We start from the raw sequence: 12,777 nt of genomic DNA, 5'->3' as shown, positions 1-12,777 counted from the left end.
CCTGTCATTAAGAGTCTACTGCATTCATAGTCTATAACAGACTGTAACTGGCTCAACTGCAACCCTCCCATTTGGTTCATCTGACTACAATGATCTAATTTACAGTATAATATCATGTATTGTGACTGTTAATACCCTATACTGAGTTAGTTTACATTATTCTATGTATTGTGACTATAAATACTTTGTATTGTATTAGTTCATATTATGTATTATTTAATCTTAGTTGTGGAAATTTTCTCCCCAGGCTTCCACTGAAAATGGGCTCACCTTAGTCCAGTAGACCTTCCCAGTAAACAAATGCAAATAAATAAATAAAATAAAACAAATAGTGCCTAAATTTTGTGCAGAAATTAGCATTGCTCCCTTTTAAACCAGCATCTTCATAAAACCTAAAGCACTTATCGTGGAAGACCATCATTTTGGTGTCAATTACCTCACCTACATCATTCCAATCTTTAGGCTTTATGCATTGATTTGTCCTACCTCATCTTTCATAAAGACAGTTCAAGTCTTCATGCTAACTCATCCACTAAATCAATCAATACATCTTACAATTTTTTCAAAGTTATTCCTATGAAGTGGGAATATCTCTTGCATTGTCTAGATGTTCATAGGCAGGTGATAGTCTGCTTACATAGAACCAATCAGTTCAGAAAGTACAATCAGTTCTTTGTTTCATTTGCAAAAAACAACTTGGAACAAAGAGTCTTTAAACAGACTTACTGATTACATAAAATTCTGTTTTGAAAAGTAGGGCAAAATATTAATTTACAAAGAAGGTCACACTAGTAGAGCATTAGCTACCTTTAAACCTTTCTTTGCTAGTTCTCCATTTTGATGTTGTTTACACAGCTGCATCTTGGGCTTCTCTGTCTTGGGCTTCTCTGTATATTTTCACAGGATACTGTAAGTTGGATGTGGTATCCAGAAATTTGTTTTCTTTAGGCCAACATACATTATGAGATTCTCTCCTAATCACCCAGAAGGTTGTACTTAGGAATCAGTACTAGAGTTGAATAGAATGGACCAAATCATATTAGATATAAAAATCATGTACTTAACATAATGATAAAGCTAGATTTTCTGAGTCTATTCTTTTCAGCAAATCCACCCACCTTCCTCCTTCCCCATTTGAGGCAAGACCTGGAAGAAGTATTTTTAGGTATGTTGGATTTTGGTTAGAACAGAAATGAAATATATAGAGATGTATGGAGAAATCTGAAAAGTCTAGCTACTTCAGAGCATTGTGGGAGAATGAGAGGGGCTAGAGTCTGTAATGGTTTTGGGGAGTACATCCTAGAGGCTGAAAAGAACGGACTCACATAATTTAGCTCTATCATTATTGTAAGTACATAACTTTCATTTTCTGAGTTCTTGAGGGTACTACAGCACTTATGTAGTTAACAAACCTCAACTGATAAACAATGGTTAATCCAGGTAATTGCTGGAAATAACCAGTTCAGTCACAGAAATAACTAGATATGTGCTTTGAAAAGAGTATGATCACCCCTCTAACTATTGAGATCCTTGCTAGTAAAAAAACAAGGCTTTCATCTGAGTTATAGTTCAGAAGTACATAAATCTGTTTTACAGTTTAGAGTTGATGAAAGAGAATCTACCATCTTTGGGGAGGTCTCAACATACTAAATTAGACCAAATCATCTCATTGCTCTACATTCCATTAATAAGTACATTAAAAGTAACTGAGCTCTCTGGAGCACCTATGGTCAACATTTGGATGGTAAAAATTGCATCATAGATTGCATCCTGGTTTTATGCTAGACAGCAAGCCATTTATAGGCATTGAAAGAAACATCATTAGGCGATAGACCCAGAAGGCAGTGGCGGCTGACCATATCAGATGCATTAGAGAGGTGTATGAACAATGATCCAACAGCCTTACTACAGTTGCATCTGCATCTATCCCTTTTCCCCATTTTGCACATGGGATTGGGGTGTCACATCAACAGTGACCATCACCTAGAGCCAGTGTTCACACTATCGAGTGGCTAGCATATACAGAGATATTCAGTTCCATTAGAGTTTTACTTGAACAACTTCTGAGTGCAGAATGTGCTGCATGAACTAGGTTTTAGAAGCAGCCGTAATGTCAGAAATACAAGAGAAATACTTTTTTTCTTCCTGCACCTTTCCTCAGTATATGCCCTGTGTAAGTGACAATAATTAAGGGACATGTAACTTAGAAAGGTGCGGATAGGTGACATATAAGTGAAAGATATGAAAGGAGCCTTTGGAATAAAGGATGACAACCAGGTATGCCAAGGTACTTTTATTGTACCAGTGGTTCTAGGAGGACTGACAGTTAATAGCATGGGCTGTTGTGTGTACGCTAATCAGGATGATCTTCTCATCATAATATGCTGTGGGTAATGTCTTTACTGCTTTAATCAGCCAGTGTAGCAGCCTGTTTTGATCATAGAGATCAGAATTAGAAAAATTCTCTGTATGCAACAGAACTTAGATAAAGCTTGCAGCCTGATGAGAGCTTTAGGAAGTGCAAGTCTCTGCTGAACAAAAGCACTGATATTGTTTGGTACACTATGCTTAGCTACCAGCTCTAGCATCATACAAAGAGGATGGATCACAATAAAGTGTGAACACTGCCTCTAGTATAAGAAATTCCAGCAGTAAACTTTATAAAATATTTAAATGGATTCCTCCGCAAACTTATACATAATAACGTTTATGGGAGAAATGCAAGTATTTGCCAAACATAGTATACACATGTTCTCTTCAAAGCAGCTTCAAGCAAATTTTGCAGATACATTGCTAGAAATCTCAGTAGTAAATATGTGGCTGATGGTGTTAAGTATTTTACTATATTTGGTTGCACGTATTAGCATAGACAGCATCCCAAGAAGGTGGAGTAATCTTTTTATACAATAGGCAAAGGTGTATGATAATGCTGCAGACTAAACAGATGGGAATTGTTTCAAAGAAGTGTAGACCCATAATTATTGTCCATGGGGCTAACAATAATATTGTAACATGGAAATGCAGAGTGACACAGAACTAAAAACTATACTGTACAAGCATAAGCAGTAGGAGGATACCAAGTAACTTACAAGGCACAAAAAGCTATCGATTTATAGACAAAATGGCTGCTGAACTCAACATTTTTATTCATAGGTATTTGTTAGTGTAAGTATGCTTAATAATTAACTTTACTTTCTACCACGTGTATTAAGCAGCTTTACATTGTCAGCCAAATCATTTTAGGCACATCTGATAATGTGCTGCATTGCCACAGTAAGCTAACAATATATTTTTAGGAATAGAGATCAGAGCACATACCTCAAGGGCTGCTGATAAATTGTTTTACTATTGAAGTGCTAAAATGCCAATATCACATAATAAGAAAAAGAAATACTGACTTAAATATAGGCAAGGTACTTAATAGTATTTCTGTGTTTTAAGCAAAGATAATAGAAGATAAAAAGAGATTATGTGAGCATAATGGGTATATCACACTGGTGTCTGCATTTCTTGGTATCTGCATTTTGTTTTAGTTAACACAGCTGCTGCATTTATTAATTTGCTTGAGATTGCTTTTCTTGGTGTCTGCATTTTGTTTTAGTTAGCAAAACTGATGCATTTATTAATTTGCTTAAGATTGCTTTTCTTGGTGTCTGCATTTTGTTTTAGTTAACAAAACTACTGCATTTATTAATTTGCTTGAGATTGCTTTTCTTTGTGTCTGCATTTTGTTTTCTGTCTTACTGATAAAACTGTAGTGCTGTTATTTATTTGCTTGATATTTCTGGTCACTGTCTAGATCCTGTTCAGCTGGTTTCATAGCGGGGGTTATCTACCTTCTTTTGAAGCCAGAGTATCCAAGGTGTGAGCACAGCTTTTTGTGTTATCTGAGTCCCTGAGGCTCTTTTAAGTTTTCCTTTATATTACTGTATAGGGAGTTAGAATTCTATGAGGCAGTATCATTATCTTAGCTGCTCTTTGTGGCCTAGCTGTGATTGATTCAATAGACACCTGGAAAACGAAAGCTGACTGATTCAATAGACATCTGGATACAGAAAGCCTATAAGTATATTTTTTGGCACTTAATATGTTATCAGTGATAGTCAACAAAACTGTGCTGCATTTATTAATTTGCTTGAGATTGCTTTTCTTGGTGTCTGCATTTTGTTTTAGTTAACAAAACTGCTGCATTTATTAATTTGCTTGAGATTGCTTTTCTTGGTGTCTGCGGTTTTCCCACCCGCCCATCCAAGTGTTGGTGTGTTCTTAAATTTGGTGGCTTTGGAATCTCCCACCCCTGCTGTAAATTTGATTTTGGACACTCCTCAAAGTCCATCTTATTTGCTTACTGTACTGAGTACAGGGTAATCTTTTGGTTTGGACTACCCCCTTGCTTCTTTGATTTTGGACACTCCTCCCAGTCCCATCTCATCCGTTCATTCTACTCTGTACAGAGAGAGCATTTGGAAAGGCCAACCACCTTAGTTTCTTAATCTTGAATTATCTACTGTTCCTTACCTATCCAAAAAAAATTACACTTTATTCAGTTATTTATTGTGCTCTTCCTCCTTACTGTTAAGTGTTGAAGTGGTTTTATTCTGCTGTATTTATTACTGCTTGTTAGTAGCCTGATTATATTTGTCTGTTATTCTAACCCTCTTAGTTTTGGTTTTCGCACTTGGGCTTCAGGCCAGTTATTTTACATTTAACAAGGTTTTTGTGATCTACACTGTTGTGGACAAACCCTTGTCAAAACCGTCTTTCCCCAAGTCCATCCAGGTTTCAGAACACTATGCCTGGACAATTTCCATCAGTTTTTCCTGCCAGACTGGTCGAAATGGGCATACTGAGTCAGTGTAGCAACTGCCTCATGTTCACTGACAACCTTCTTCTCCTAGTACATAATTCTTCTACTTGCAAGAAATGCATCTATATCAGTAAACTGGAATCCATGCTCTCTCGAGCCTCAGTCAGTACCCCTGACCAAGAGGAGATTGTCAGCACAAACACCACACAACCCATATCACATAGCCAAGCACAGCACACACCCACATATACAGAGGTCATTAATAAAAACTTACCTAAACAGCAGAGACCTCCAAAACACACTCACAGGCATTCCACACACAACACCAAACACACCACAGACAGCAGACAACACACCAGTGTCTCACAAACATAGCCCATAAGGCATAACAATAAACTCATACAGCCCATAAAACACAACATTAAACCAAACATACTAGTTATTGGCAACTCAGTTGTGAGACACACCGATGTCCCCCTCACCAGGCTCGACAAGGAGAAGGTTATGGTCAGTTGTCTGTCAGGTGCCAGAATCTGACACATCATGCACGCACTTAAGTCTCTCCACAACAAGTACAAGTACAACTCTGTCATTGTCCATGTTGGTGTAAATGACTTGAGACATACCTCCCTGGACTATATGAAGAGAGACATGATTGAGCTGCCAAAGTATGTGTCCCAAGCAGGTATGACCATAGCCCTAGGTCATAGGCAGCATCCTACCTTCACCCAGACTGATACCACAATACCAACAAAAAATAATTGACTTCAACAATTGGCTTAGTTTTTGGTGTCATTCCAAGGGGATCCAGTATCTGCCTGCCTGGGATGACATGGTTGACAGACCTCGATGCTTTGCCAGACATGGCCTCCACTTGTCATCCCTGGGATTCAGGATTATGGCCAAGGCTTTTGCCTCCCCCATTGTGCTTTTTTTAGGCAATGACCCCCAGACAAATCTTCCAACATAAGAGATCTGTCAAAAAGCAAATTGAAGGTCATGCTGCTTAACACTAGGAGCCTTAACCTGAAAATGTACTCACTGGAGGCTGTCCTAGCACGGGAAGATGCTGACATCTGTGCAGTCATGGAAACTTGGTTCAAGGCTGCTGAGAGCACCTCTGCCTTACCAGGCTATACCTTATTCCACACATTCTGACCCCAAAATGAGGTTGGGAAGATTAAGGGTGGTGGAGTTTCTATTTTCATTAAAGATAAGCACACCATCAGACTGGTTTGACAGCATCATGCACTAGAACCTCTCTAGGTGCAATTGACAATTGTAAAGACACCCATCCAAGTTATAGTCAGCTACAGACCCCCCATGACTCAGGACACCCACTCCTCCTACCTGGACCTAGTTGAGTCCATCAAGGTACCCCGTATCACCCTGATCCTTGGTGACTTTAACTATCCCACCATAAACTGGGTGAACTATTCCAGCTCTAATGCACTCATCCAATGATTCCTTGATTTCATCAATTCTAATGCACTAGATCAGCTTGTCTCATCCCCAACAAGGGGAGATAGCATTCTAGACTTGGTTCTCACCAGCATGGATGACTGCTGCATTGCCCCCATAGTAACTTCTTTGCTGGAGAAATCAGACCATCAGTCTGTCTCATTTGAAGTGTCTATCCTGTCCAACCCCCCACTCAGCTGTAACCAGGCTAAAAAAAATCTCAAAAACTGACTACAACCTTCTAACGGAGGGTATCAGTAGCTTCACACCACCACCACCCTCAAAGGTTGCAGACAAATATGCTGAACAATATGCCAGTGCAGTATACAAGCACCTGTACAACTGCATGGACTCAGCAATACCCAACAGAACTAAAACTTGCTCCTCATGGGAACACAAACCTATGTGGTGGACATCCTTTATCAACAGGCTTTACAACAAAAGGAAGAAACTGTTGTCCAAGGGTAAAAAGGCACAAATTGCCAATTGGAAAAACTCCCTCCTTAACCTCAACTAGCAAATTAGGTCACTAGTGAAAACCTCCAAAGCCAATTATGAATCAAAACTAGCCTCCGAAACAAAGGCTAACCACAAAGCCTTTTTCAGTTACGTCAGAAACCTCTATGGCAAAGCCCAGGTTTATTCTGAATTAGTTCTTAATGGTGCCACTTACACTGATACTGTTGATTTAGCCAACCTGCTAACAGATAGGTTCAGCACAAAGATCATCCCCTGTCCCCCCTAAAGGCCCATTTGACATCCCGATACTTGCCCTGCAACTCACATCTCCACAGATCAATTGTTAAAGGCCCTATCCAAGACAAAGAACACAGCTTCCATGGGACCTGATAGTATCCCAGGCAGTATTCTGCAACATCTCCATCAAGAACTAGCCTCGCCATTGAGCACCCTATTCAACCATAGCCTAAGTACAGGCTTCATTCCAGCAGAGTGGAGAACTGCCATTGTCATCCCTTTGCACAAAGGTGGTGCCACTACTGACCTTGGTAACTATCGCAACATTAGCTTGACAAGTCTGATCTTAAGGCCATGGAGTGTATTATTATGGACCTCATTAACAAGGACATAGGCAATCTCAAAGCACTTGACCCTACCCATTTCGGAATCGTCAAGGGCAGATCTTGCCTGTTGAACCTAGTTGATATTTTTGAGACTGTTACCAGTACACACAGCTTTCCTTGACTTGGCCAAAGCCTTTGACACAATCCCCACTCAAGCATCATTAAAAAGCTAACAGAACTTAGTGTAAATCCCTATTTCATCAGGTGGGTGGCCAACTGGCTCACTGATAGGACCCACAAGGTCAAAATAGGTGCCACTACCTCTGATAGCAGACCTGTCACTAGTGGTGTCCCCCAGGGATCTGTCCTGGGATCCCTATTGTTTGGCATCTACTTCTCAGAGGTCCAGGCAAAGACAAAAGGCCTGTGGCTGACCAAGTTTGCAGATGACTGTAGGTTAGGTGCTGTCATTGACTCCCCAAATGATGTTAACATATTTCAAGAGGGTCTCACAGCAACAAATGACTGGTGCCAAAGTCATGGCCTTAAGTTAAATGCAAAAAAATGTATTGTCATACCATTCAGCAAAAACATGACCCCTACTGATTACCACATTAACGGCAACCCCCTAAGCACACAACCTAAGGTGAGAGACTTGGGTACACAAGTTGACAGCAATCTCACATTTGACCATCATGTAGCGGCAGTGGTCAGAAAAGCCTTTTACTTGATTCATCTCATAAGTAAAGAGATTGCATCCAGAAAAAAGGAGGTTATTACCTCTCTGTACTCCTCAGTCATTAGGCCAATAATTGAGTACAATGCCCCATTTGGTATGTACCTCTCCAAACACCTACATCAACTGGAAAGGCCACAGAAATACCTCACAAAGAGAATCCATGGTCTCCAACACCTGTCCTATGTGAACAGGCTCAACTCACAATCACTCTACTCTGTATTATACAGACTGCTCAGAGGTGACCTGTGTCTCACACACAAGGCTATCTCAGACCCTGCTAAACTAGAAATGCTCCGTATCCATAAGTCTAACTTTTCGCGTAGTGCCCAGTCAGAAGGCTTAAATCTAATATGTGACATTAACAAAACCTGCTGGAGAGACAGATTTGTCTCCCAAAGGCTGCCCTGTCTCTGGAATAGACTCCACATACACGTCAAGCAAAGTATGTCACTGACTCTCTTCAAGCTCAACCTTGATGAGTGGATGGGCAACCACAAATTTGTCCAAGGGGTTCTACCTGTGTCCCTCATTAACAGGGACTACAGGTGCTGATTGTGGTTTCTTTTCTGTGGATAAACTCTTGGCTAAGCTTGTAATGACCCCAGAGGCATTAGCCTAGTAATCTCCTATGATCCTGTGATCCTATGTTATCCTTCCTTGTAGGAATCATTATTTAGTGTGCCCAGACAAAATGTATTAATTTAATTTCATTATCTTAATCAAGTGGCGTACACTCATATAATGACACAAGAACAGTAGGTGACATTTTGCTTTACAGTGTAACGAGTAACATATCTTAGTTATATATGTTATATTTAATTCTGTAATTAGTTAAGGTTGTAAGTATGTATGCGCGTTTGGTATGCAGTTTTATGTTGAACAGCAAGGTGAAGGAAGACAGAGCATTTGTTGACAGATGGTTTTCCAGTCTCCAATTTACAAAAAATGAATAATAAACTGTTCCAATTTAAGATATTTATGTTGTAAGAAGTAGATTCATTGCACTCAGAAGTGTAAAATGTTAGTTTTATTGCTCAGTATACCATGAAACAATAAAGAACTTGTTTGTGATTGTTTCATGTGAGTTATTTCCACTGTGTGAATCAATTATTCTTCCCGGCTATATGAAATAGTCAAAACAACCTTGCAGTGACATGAATACACTGGTTGCATCCTGGCAAATGCTAATATCACGTCACCCTCCCTCTATGTCCTGCAATATTTCTCAAAAAAAGAAGCATAACAAGGAAAAATAATGAAGATTGTGGATATGCCATGGCAAAGGACAACAGAAACAAATGTCTTTGTGGAGTTTGCAGAACAATGAACTTGATAAGCACAGTTCAAGTGTCAGGTCTCATTTGTTTTCATTACAGGAGACAGTGTAAGTGGCAACCAGTGCCATGAAGGAAATGGATTGATAAGCCAAAGTAGCCACAGAGTCTGTGGCAAGACTAGTAGCTTCAGGCCCTCTGGCTTCTGCACTGGGACAGGACTCCAAAAATGGAGATTCAGAAGGACAACCCATTGGCTGGCAGAAGTGATAAATGAATTTCATTCAAAAATGGATATGAGGCAGTAGATGGGCAACCAAGAGTGATTATGGGAACACTGAGACTAAGCACAGGTACCCGAGGAGTAAGGAGGAGGAGATGTGGGTGATTACATAGATGCATTTATACCCTTGCTGCCTGGTATAATCAAGGTTAGAATGAACAAAGAAATCAATACCAACCTCAAGGGATAGACAAGAAGTGGGGCCAGAAAAGCGAGGGGAGGTTTGAAGGTTATTGCAGCCAGTAGCAGGTCATATTCTTTATACCTTTAATGAACAAGTGTGGTAAGAAAGTACATAGGCATTTTGAATTGCTAAATAAAGGTACTGGAACTCATTACTTGGAAGATGATACCTAGCATTTGGAAGGAGTGTAGACATGGTACTGGTACCAGTTGATAAGGTCATGTTGAACAAGGTTCAGATTAAAGACATAGGATACTTGGTCTGATGTATTCTGTCATTTTATGGTTCTGATATTTGGGAACTATTTCCCAGAGGTTTTAGCCCTCAGTGCCTTTGAATAGCTAGTTGTCATTATCGTCATTATCACCATCATCATCCCCATGGTCATCAAACCCTTTTCCCCATTTTTCTACATGAGGCAGAACACTGATCACAGAATAACCAATTCTGACTCAGCCCGAGTTACAATCACATTGTAACAATGAAAACAAACAAAGAAGTCAAATCAGTTAATTTTTCTAAAAAAGACTCCATGAAAACAAACTTGTAAACACAAAAACAAAACCACGACCAACCTGAAAACGAACCTTTTTATTCACACAATTGAAGCGCTTTTCGGCTTACTGTAGTTAGCCTTCTTCAGAACGAATTACACAACAAATTGCACATTCTTTTTATAATAAAAAAGGCGCAAAATTTCAACAATTGAATACCTCATTAAACAATTAAATGTGAAATTAAAAATGTTTAGCATTTTAAAGTGCACGTGCATACTTTTCTCAGTTAGACTCAAAACACCTATTTCTACATAACTAAAAATTTTTCAATGCGCTAAAATAACTAAAATTAACATAAACATAAGCATAACATATGTCTAATGTGCATCTTCATGTAACATTAAATATATGTAAAAAAAACAAACATAAAAAATATATAAAAAATATATTAAATATATTATTGAACAATTTTTAGTTATGTAGAAATGTATGTGGCAACCTCTAACTGGGAAAAGCTGAAAAGACCAACAAACAAAACATTGGAAAATCAGTTAGCAGACATTGAAATAAACATGATGCTCATATTTAGCTGCATTTAATTTTATGTGTTGCCTGGATCTAAAAACATAGAAAACATAATTTTGATAGCAGAGGTTGCATCTGAGTGATGGAAAGATAAATTGTTATTAACTGCCAGGTTTGCAGTTATTCACATGAACAGTATGTTAGGTTTATATTAGGCAAGAGATCAGTAAAGCAACACATCTCAAAGTGTAAGACAACAATCTAGGATTTGAAAATGAAAGGTTTGAGACATGGACAATGCTTTTGATTTCTGGGTGTCATCATTTATAGCAAATCAAATAATTCTTATGTGACTGCAACATATGGTAACTCAAACTCCTAATGGAGAAACAAAATGGCATACTGTTTTGAACTTATTTATTCATGACGTGTGAGATACCATTGCATCTCCTGAAAGACTCTGTGCTGGTCTGACAATTATCACAACTTTCCATGACTGCTCATTCCCTTAATTAATCTGTTTCTTTATGCACTATGAACATAAGCGTGTTTAAGGAAAGGGCAAGACTAGTCTGGAGTTACATGTAGTATATGATTAGCAATAAAAATGATATTAGCAGTGTTTTACAATGTGTTTAGTCTGTTCCAAAATAATAATTTAGCTTAATCTCTGTAGTCTGGATGAAACTGATATTATCTCTGTGAGCTTAAAACAGTTTATATAAATTGCCCAGAGGTTTCTTGATACAAAGTTATTATGACAACTGTAATTACTTGAGTTATTAATTAGCACTGTGTACAGTTCTGGAGCACGGAGAAGTACAAAAAGGTAATATGAAATGTAGTCACAAGCCATTAGTCTTATTGTTCTGCAGCACTTATTATTCATTTGCTTGCCATTAATGCAGTTGCAATCATTTTGTATGATAGGTCACAGAGACATTATTAAATATACAGCCAATTACATGCTACTTGTACTGTGCAATACAGATAGGAGAGCAATAATAAATCCAAGTCTAAGTTATAAAATGCAGCAGAAGCAGCATTATTGTTTTCAGACATATTTACTTTAGCATTTAAACTTGCCATTGTAATTCATGTCATTGTGGAAATTTAGCCAATTCTGAGTAAAGAACATCTTGGGATCATTGGAGAACTAATATAATTGTATTCAAAGCCAGGACTTACATTAGGAAATGTAGTTCCCTAAATAAATCACTACTATCACATCATTACTTGATTAGTTAAATGGAAGGATATATCATCATCATTTTCCTTGCAAAAGTAAAATGTAAATTTAGGATGAATTTTTATTTCAGGGATACACTAACTGTAATCTGAACATTGCATTAGTATTTGTATTTTGATATTGCAATGCGCAGGAAGAATATTTCTTCTGTCAATTAAATTAGGCATAATATTTATGTTCCATTTTCAGTCTTTGCAAAATGTAAAAAAACTGATAGCAATCACCTTTGTTATATAACCTGATATAGCTGTAGGTTAGTGTTGGGTGCAGGAGATGACATATAAAGTGTGTGTGTGTGTGTGTGTGTGTGTGTGTGTGTGTGTGTGTGTGTGTGTGTGTGTGTGTGTGTGTGTAATATATATATATATATATATATATATATATATATATATATATATATATATATATCTATGGGTCTACTTCATTTGCCCTAACTTCCAACTGACTGACACCCATTTGCCCGAGACCAAATGACTGAAATTTCATTTGACCGACAAGTATTATTGGCAAGTAAATGGAATATGTCCCCTTCCCCACTGAAGTGTGACCCTGGAATTATAATATATAGTTAGGGGGGGTGTGGGCCCCCCCACAATGGGGGGATTGGGGGTGAAGCCCCCCACTTAATTTCATATTATATTGTTTGGTTTTGCTTTCATATTGCTTAGTAAACTAAAAGTAAGTGGGGGCTTTGCCCCCCACACCCCTCCTACTTTATTTCTAACTCCAGGGCCAC

Source organism: Protopterus annectens, chromosome 11.part0 (assembly GCF_019279795.1).
Source record: "Protopterus annectens isolate FY-2018-M chromosome 11.part0, PAN1.0, whole genome shotgun sequence".
Taxonomy (NCBI): domain Eukaryota; kingdom Metazoa; phylum Chordata; order Ceratodontiformes; family Protopteridae; genus Protopterus; species Protopterus annectens.
This window is presented reverse-complemented; position numbering follows the sequence as displayed.